Consider the following 9,166-nt stretch of genomic DNA (forward strand, 5'->3'; position numbering starts at 1 on the left):
GGTTGGAGGATAAAAGGGGTTAGGGGGTTAACCCAACCCCTTTTATCCCCAAATGTTTCTGGAAACATTTGGGGGTGGAGTTTGTTAACCCCGTGGAGTGCGGTTAACAAACCCCACCCTCCCGTGTCGGATTAAGTTAATTCCATCCTAATTTAATTTTTAAATATAAATTTAAAATTTTAATTTTAATTTATAAATTTTAAAAATTTATAATTTATAATCTTAAAATTAATATTAATATTTTTAAATTGTTTAAATTTTAAATTTGACATTTTATATTTAAAATTTTAAAAATGTATAATTTGCAATCTTAAAATTAATATTTATTGTTTAAAATTTTAAAATTTACACTTTAAATTTAAAATTTAAAATTTAAATTATTATTTTTAATTATTTAAATTTTAAATTTAATATTTTTTATTTTAAATTTCAGATTTAAAAATATAGATTTTAATTTTGAATTTTTTTAATTTTAAAAGTTATCTATTTAAATTTAAAATTTTAAATATAAAATAAAAAATTTAAATTCAAATATAATAAGTGCGGTAATATCATTATTTTCTATTTATAACTACTCACTATTCTTCTTATTCCATTTACTCAAACCAAACACTATTTTGCTTACATCTGGACTAAACTCAATTCTCAACCAAACACAAAACTGCTCTAACTCCATCTTAACCCTAAACTTAACTCTATCCCTGAAATAAGTAGTTCTTACTTAACCCCGAACCAAACAAAAAAAAAAATTTAGCCTTTTTGTAATTAAACACGTATTTGAACTTTCAATTTTGACAATTAATTTTTAAGTAAATTTTAAATATTATTTCTATGATTTGGTATTTTTTTATTTTAATACTCTATAATTTAATGTGTATCCCCTTTTAGGATATATCCTGTAATTTCATATTTCTCTTTCTATCAGCAATTTCATTAACTTTTTCTTAAATCATATATAAAAAAATTTCAGATACCCTATTTATGATTTATCGAATATTCACTTTAGTGCCATGTGGTTTACTGAATTTTTATTTTAATACCCCGATTTTAACTTTATCATTAGTTTAACGAAAAAAATTAACGAAAGGAATAACGGAAAGAGAAAAACGAAATCATAAAATACTAAAGTGATACGTTTTAAACCACAGAATACTGAAATAAGAAAATGTAAAATGATAGGGGTGGTATTTAAAGTTTTTTCTTAATTTTTAAAAACTTTATCAAATAATTCAAGAGGTCTCTCTTTTCCGTTAAAGTTGTTAATTATATAATTAATTTTGATCGTATATATTGCCTACTGTTTTGTGAAACTTTAAACAACGGAAAAAAGAACTATTTGTATTCTAATATGTTAAAACAGCCATAAAAATTAAAGTTTAATTCAACTTATTTTTCGATCTTCATGCTTAACTTATATATGCATGATATTCTATCAAAATGATTGTGAAATTAGTGAGTTCATTTCAAAAGAAAAGTCTATCGAATTATATTATAAAGTTTAGGAGATATAATTGCCAAAATTAAAAATTTAGGTATCTATTTCGCAAAAAAAAACTAATGTTCCGACGGGCTTTGTACATTCTTTTGCTTATTTTTATAAATCCAAAAATAACCTTTTCTCTATTATTGTTATTTTTTAGTAGCAAGAATCTGGTTAGAAGCAAGGGGCATCTTAACATTATTATGCAAAATCAAGTTGGTACATAGAAATTTATGCTTATAATGTGATATTATATATATATATTTTTTATCGTATTATTTTTCATACCGCACATAATATAATTTTTCTACACTATGAATTGAAATCTATGGTTATTCAGATAGCTAAGCAAAGATTTTTAAGTCAAGTAGTTTTTATATATCTAATCTCTTTAGCTGGAAAAATATTTATTATAGCAAATACATCACATAAAATATATCTCAAACCAATCTTATTGTACCATGTAGGATGACAAAGTAATAAAATCATTTTATAGTAATAGTAAAATGACGTTTGGACAAAGATGAACTTCAATTTTTCCCTTGAGGTTTATCGTATTTTCACTTTACAATTCTATATTTTAGAAAGTTGCATTTAACTATTCTATACACTAAAACAAAAATGATCTATAGCGACACTTTTAAATATCGGTACAGATAAAAAAAAAATTGCTGGCTAAATTACCGACACTTTTAAAAAGTGTTGTCATATGTGGTGTCGCTAGTTATATAATGACAGTTAAAGAGTGTCGCTATAATCTAAAAAGAGTGCCGCTAATTTATCAATACTTATTTAAGCATTTAGCAACCGCCAGAACTCTACCTTATTGGCTGCAGTGACGGAGGAGGACGAAAGGGAAAGCTTCTTCGTCTAGGATTTCAGTGAATTGAGTGAGGGGAGAAGGAGATATGGCAATCGATTTTTTTTTTTTTCTGTTTGTAATCGAGCCGAATGAGCTGGGTGGGGTGGGTTGAGTAGAACAATCTTTTATTTTTGGTTGGATTAGACTTTATATTTAGGTATTAGTAGATTTTTTAATAACTTTTGGCATAATGGGACACTTATACAAAAATGTCCCAAACATGTGTCTCTATAACCTAATTTTGTTATAGTGATACTTTTATTTTTATTTTACTATAATTACGGACCGTTAAATAGAATAATAAAATAATATTTCTTTCAAATTCCTGGATTGTAAAGTATAGATTATAGGATAGTAAAACGCCATGGTTCAACGCTGCAGAGTTAATAAAAGGGTTATTTGCATACACGTCCCTACAAATATAGTGAATTGCAGAAATATTCCTGCAAAACAGAAATTCCATAAGTTGTCCCTGCAAAAGTCCTAAGTTATGCAGATATGTCCCTCTGGTTGAAATTCGTTAAGAAACTGTTAATTTTTTAACAATTTTCATGTGAAATGACTGTTTTACCCTCACAAATATATCCCTCCAAATCTCTTTCCCTTCCTTTTCTCTCCCTCTTTGGCCCACCGAAGTGGACGGTGGCGGCGGCGGCGCGGGGTTGGGTTCGCCGGCGACGAAGAAGAGGGAAGAGAAAGAAGAAGAGGAAGAAGGAGAGGAAGAGGGAGAAGAAGAGGGAAAAGGAAGAGGAAGAGAGAGAGGGTTTGCTTTCATCGCCGCCGCCGCCGCATCTCCTCCCTCGCCGGCGACGAAGAAGAGGAAGAGGAAGAGGAAGAGGGAGAGGAAGAGGGAATAGGGAGAGGGTTCGTCGCCGCCGTCGCCGCCGCATCTTCTCCCTCGCCGGCGACGAAGAAAAGGGAAGAGGAAGAAGGAGAGGAAGAAGAAGGGGGAAGAGGAAGAGAGAAGAGGAAGAGGAAGAGGGAGAGGGCCGCCGTCGATGCCGCCGTCGCCGTTGCCGCCGCTGCCGCAGTCGCCGTCGCCGCCACCGCCGGCGAGGAAGAAGATGGAAGAGGAAGAGGAGGAAGAGGAAGAAGGGTAAAACCGTCAATTTACGTTATTAATTAACCATGGTTAAGTTTTTAACTATGGTTAACAAAATTTTTTTAACAGACCTTAACAGTAGGGACATATCTGCATAACTTAAGGCTTTTGCATGGACAACTTATGGAATTTCCGTTTTGGAGGGATATTTCTGCAATTCACTATATTTGCAGGGACGTGTATGCAAATAACCCTTAATAAAAAGGATCACTTTAATACTTTATTTAACAGTGGATCCTTGCAGGGAAGGAAAAAAATAAAATTGTAGAACAGTGAAGTGCAATTTTTTGAAACTTAAGGTCTTTACTGAAAATGCACTGTACCATGCGGGGGGCTTTTGCGGGGGTCTTTACTGAAAAGAAAAATCTCCGCATGGACACCCTCGCCCGCGCACTCCTTGCCCTACTCGCCTCCTACCCCGCCGAAGCCGCACTGTGACCCTCTTTTTTTTTCCCTCCAACCATCCTCCACCGTCTCTGCGGCCCTCCGCGATAATAACGAGAATCGTAACGCGTCCTCTTCCTCCGCCTTTGCCCTCCACCTCTACTGCAGCGAATTTTCTATCTGCCAAATAAACCCGCCGTCCCCATTGCCGCTGCCGGCGAGGAAGAGGAAGTGCTTCTCGGGGCCGAGAAGCTCGCCGGCGAGGTAAGGGGCACGCGGCCCACCCACTTACCCCAGAGGGCGGCGGCGAGCGCGGCCTCAACGGTGTCGGAGGCGAGGAGTGCGAGAAATGTATGGGAAAATCTCTGAATTAGCACTTTTGTTTGTTTAAAACAAAAAAAAAAAAAACTAAAAGATACAGTTTATATAATAATAAAGAAAATCAGGAAAAAATGAAGAAAAAGATGAATTTGCACTCTTAAGATTAAATTGCACTATTTTAAAAGAACGTTGCACTATTATGAACATAAGTTGCACTCTTTTAAATATAAACTGCACCATTTAAAATGAAAGCTACACTTAAACGAAAATTGCACTCTTTGAGAGATATTTATACTGTTTCTCATCTTATTGCACTCTTTAAGAGGAGATATTTATATTATTTCTTCTCTTGTTGCAATATTTCTAAAAGGGTGCAACTTTAAGATTGATCATACAATGTATACATTCGGCCTTGTTTCAATTGGTTTGATCCAGTTGTTTCAAACCAGTTTCATTCGGTTCGCGTCTCACTTAAACCATACTTTCAAATATATTCCATTCAATTTTCTTGTATCAGTCTAAATTCACGTCTGTGTGCTAGTAAGGCCTAACTCGTGTCAAAGCGACGTATTGAGAATAATAATCTCATATATATTAAAAAAAACTTCAAATATTATCTCTGTAGTTTCACACTTTCTCACTTTATTATCATGTAATTTAAAGTGTATCAATTTAGTGCCCTGTTGTTTTATTTTTATCTTTTTATTATTGATTCCACAAATTTTTTTGTTAAATAAATGACAAAATTAAAACTAAAGGGCACTAAAGTGAATATTCGATAAAACTATGTGGTGTATCTGAAGTTTTTTGTATGTAATTTAACGAAATATTAACGAAAAAACTGACGAAAAAATAAAAATGAAATCACATGACACTAACATGATACACTTTAAATCACAGGATATTATAAAGTGAGAAAGTGCAAAACTACACGGATGGTATTTGAAGTTTACCCTATATATTAGATATAGAATAAGATCTTAGCTTGTAACTTTGTATACTTCAGTTTTTGGATTGGATCTTGGGCCTACAACAATCTCTTGACCTAATGGAGCTCACTAAATAGGTGAGAAAACATAGGAATTAAAGACCCCTAAGGCATTTTGAAATAGTCTTGCAAAATTCTAATAAAATCATCATCAAGTTCAACAAATCTCCAATTTATATGACGAAATAATCGAAATAAAAGCAAACACAATTTGAAGGAGCGAAAAATAGAAGCCGGACTCGGATACGTTGGGAATTTAATAGGGCCCAAGACGAAGTGTCCTTCGCTTGATTGGGGCGGGCTAATCGTGAGACTGAGGACTTGTTGGATTTTGTTATAGAATGCAGTATTGTTTAATAAAGTGTTACCGGAAAGACTAAGAGATGCTATTTATCGTAAACATCTTATTTCTACATCAAAATCAAAAGCACGAAGCTGAAGCTTCTGAGATTGAATGTTCCGATGTCATTTCTATTTCTTGCAATACTCTTCCTTGAAAAATTGGAGAAATAATGAGAATTTTTTTTTAATGTAAAGTTGTAATATAAAGTTTCACTTTTTAAGTAAATAGTGAGTGGTATATTGTTCATTTTATTTTGGCCCATGTTACCATACACGTGATACCTCAAAGTTTAATTTACTTGCAAGTTTAATTGAATTAGACTCTTAGGCCGTATTTGGTTCGCTCCGTTTTCATTCAGGAATTAAAATCGGATTGGACAAATTCATTTATTGGTGTTTGATATACGGGAGTTCCATTCAAATTCCGATTTCCGGATAAATGAAAAACTTTTAATTATGCTATTTTTCAATCCGGTTTAGGGCCCAATTGGAAGTTAAATTCAGGCGAAAAGAATATACTTTATGAAAATATCTCAATTATATTTTTTTATTTAAAATTAAATTAAATTTTTATTTAAATATGTTTTTAAAATTTGAAATTAATTTTTAATTGTGGATTTTGTTTTTGAAATTAAAGTAAAATATAAATTCAATCAAGCATTTTGAATTTAATTTATAAAATTAAATTTAAATTTAAATTTATTTGTAAGTTTGAATTTGAATCAAATCATAAATTAGTTTTATATTTTGAATTGTCTACTCAATTTTAAGTTTTTTAAAAATTATATTTAAAATTTTGGCTTATCATTTCAATATTTTCATGTAAATTTTTAATATTTAACTTCTAGTTAGAATTTAAATTATAATTTTAATTTTAAATTTTAAATTATTTTTATATTTTGTATTTTAATTCAAATTTTATTTTAATTACTTTTTTATAATCAAAATTTTTTAATATTGAAAGTATGAATCAACGCTACCAAGATTTTATCATTTCATTTTCAATTTCTGTTAATTCCAATTTTTTTTCGGATTCCATTTTTCATTTTGAACCATACGCATGCACAGTTAATATTTATCAACGCATGCCCTAGTTATACACAAACACAAGAACTAACACTTATGATATAGCACCGACCGTCCCTAGAGCAAGTGGCAAAGGGCTTGGTGGTTGATACCCGAGACCCAAGTTCGAATAATAGTCGATTCACATTTCTAGTTAAATTTATTTCTAAATGAAATAAACGAAGCAGATAGCGTGCTACCTATCTCTCTCTCTCTCTCAAAAAAAAAAAAAACACTTATGATATAGCAAACTGAGAGACATGAAACATTAATTATTTGAGGTTAATTTCATAAAGGTCCATGCAGATATAGTGAATTACAAATATATAACTATAAATTTCAACTTTTATATATTGTCCCTATAAAAGTTCTATTGTTTTCAAATATGTCTCTGCCGTTAGAATTCGTTAGAAAACTTTAGTTAACCATAAATTAAATACTTAATCCTAGTTACTTTATGAGATAATTTCATATTTTTGTTTCTCTTATATTATACTTTTGTTGCTTTTGAAAAGGTATATTTGTGACCAACTGTCTCTAGAGTAAGTGGCAAAGAGCTTGCTGGTTGGTACCCGAGACCCAGGTACGAATCCTAATTGATTCACATTTTCAGCTAAGTTTAATTCTAAATGAAATAAACGAAGCGGGTAGCGTGCTACCTATCTCTAAAAAAAAAAAAAAAAAAAAGGGCATATTTATGATGGCAAAATTGACATTTCATTTAAAATATAAACAGTTCTATAACGGTAACAAACCAGAGTAACATGTTTGAAAATATTAAAACTTTTGTAGAGAAAATATATGAAAGTTAAATTTTACAGTAATATATTTATAATTCACTATATATTTGTAGGGACCTGTATACATTTAATCCTAATTATTTAGATAACTACAAAGAAATTAAAAAACGAGGATCTCAAAGAGACTCAGGCACAGTGATATGTAGCTCATCAATGCTTATGAGAAGCATTATGATTGGCGAGCGAGCCATCTTTATTTTGTCCTCATCGTCTCTTCAAGTCAATAGACATAAAATGAAAGATCAAAATAAAATTTAAAAAATATTAAATGAATAAGTTGAAAATAATAAAAAATACATATATAAATAATATGCAAGAAAATTCGAGCACACGAATAAAATCATCCATATCGAATACGTATGTGATAAAAAAGAGTTAATTAACTAGAGAAGATATAGATAGATGTGGAAAGAGTAATAGAAATAGGTCAAGCTAAATCTTCTACTCAAACACTCGCGCGCGCACACACACACACACACGCACACACACACACACAAATTTTTTTTAAAAAATAAAATAAATTTTGATAATAAACATTAATTTTTATTATTTGATTTACCGTAATTTCACCTTCCGTCGAAACAAGCAGGCACCTTTCATTGATCGATCGATCGATCTCCAGGACACAGCACGAATCTCAAAGATAGAGAGAGAGAGAGGGGGTCACAAGGAGTGGGAAATGTAAATTGATTTGTGGGCTTTTGAGCACTTTAATTTATATAGATTTGAGAATTTTGACCGTTGACAACATGTGCCTTGATGCCCAAGACAAGTTGAATGGGCGGTTGGTGCATGTCGTGGGAACTAAAATAAAGCCACTAATTATTTTTTAAACTTTTTTTAGGTTAAATGCACATAAGTTCCTACCAATATAATAAATTATGAATATATTTTTATGAAATTCAAATTTTATATGTTATCCTTATAAAAGTCTTAATATTTTCAAATATATTTCTCTGATTTGTTACCGTTAGAGAATTGCTTATATTTTTAATTTTGACATCACAAATGTATACATCCAAAAGTCACAACAATAAAAAATAAAAAAGGTAAAATATCAAGTTGTCTCATACACTAATCAGGAGTAAGTATTTAACATATGATTAACTAAATTTTTTTAACAAATTCTAACGACTGGAATAAATTTGAAAACATTAGGATTTTTGTAGGGACAACATATGAAAGTTGAACTGGATGCATTTGACCCTATTTTTCTTCGTTTTAGTCTGATTCTGAGGTCCCTTACCTTACTACTGTAGCTTAATTCATTTCTTGAATGAATGAAATAGATTGTGTCCTACTTTTTTCTCTTAAAAAAAAATCCAGTTGGACGAATAGATAATTAAACTAGTGTAGTTTATATTTTTAATTTTTTATTTAAATTTAAATTTAAATTTTATTTTTTTATTTTGAACCAAACGTGATCTTAATATTTCAGCGTATAGGTTATTTGTACAAAAAAAAACACAAGAACTAACACTAATTATTATATTGGCAAAATGAGAGACATGACACATTACTTATTTAGATAACTACAAAGAAATTTAAAAAACAAAAAAAGAAAACAAAAAGCGAAAAGGATCTGAAAGAGGAGTGGGTCTTGTGTGCTATTCGGAGCACCGAGATCTCCGTACTCCTAAGCTATTTTCAATGATGAGCTTTCGAATCGACGATCAATTCCGTTAGACTTGATCTAGCGTATTTGAAGTATCTAGAAAATAAATTTTACGATTTTTCGATATTATTTACTTAGCGATGGAGATATTCAAAATCAACGGTTGAAAATAAAAGTCTCATAAAAAATGATAATATAGGATTAAAA

This window comes from Ananas comosus, linkage group 24 (genome assembly GCF_001540865.1).
Source record: "Ananas comosus cultivar F153 linkage group 24, ASM154086v1, whole genome shotgun sequence".
Lineage (NCBI taxonomy): Eukaryota > Viridiplantae > Streptophyta > Magnoliopsida > Poales > Bromeliaceae > Ananas > Ananas comosus.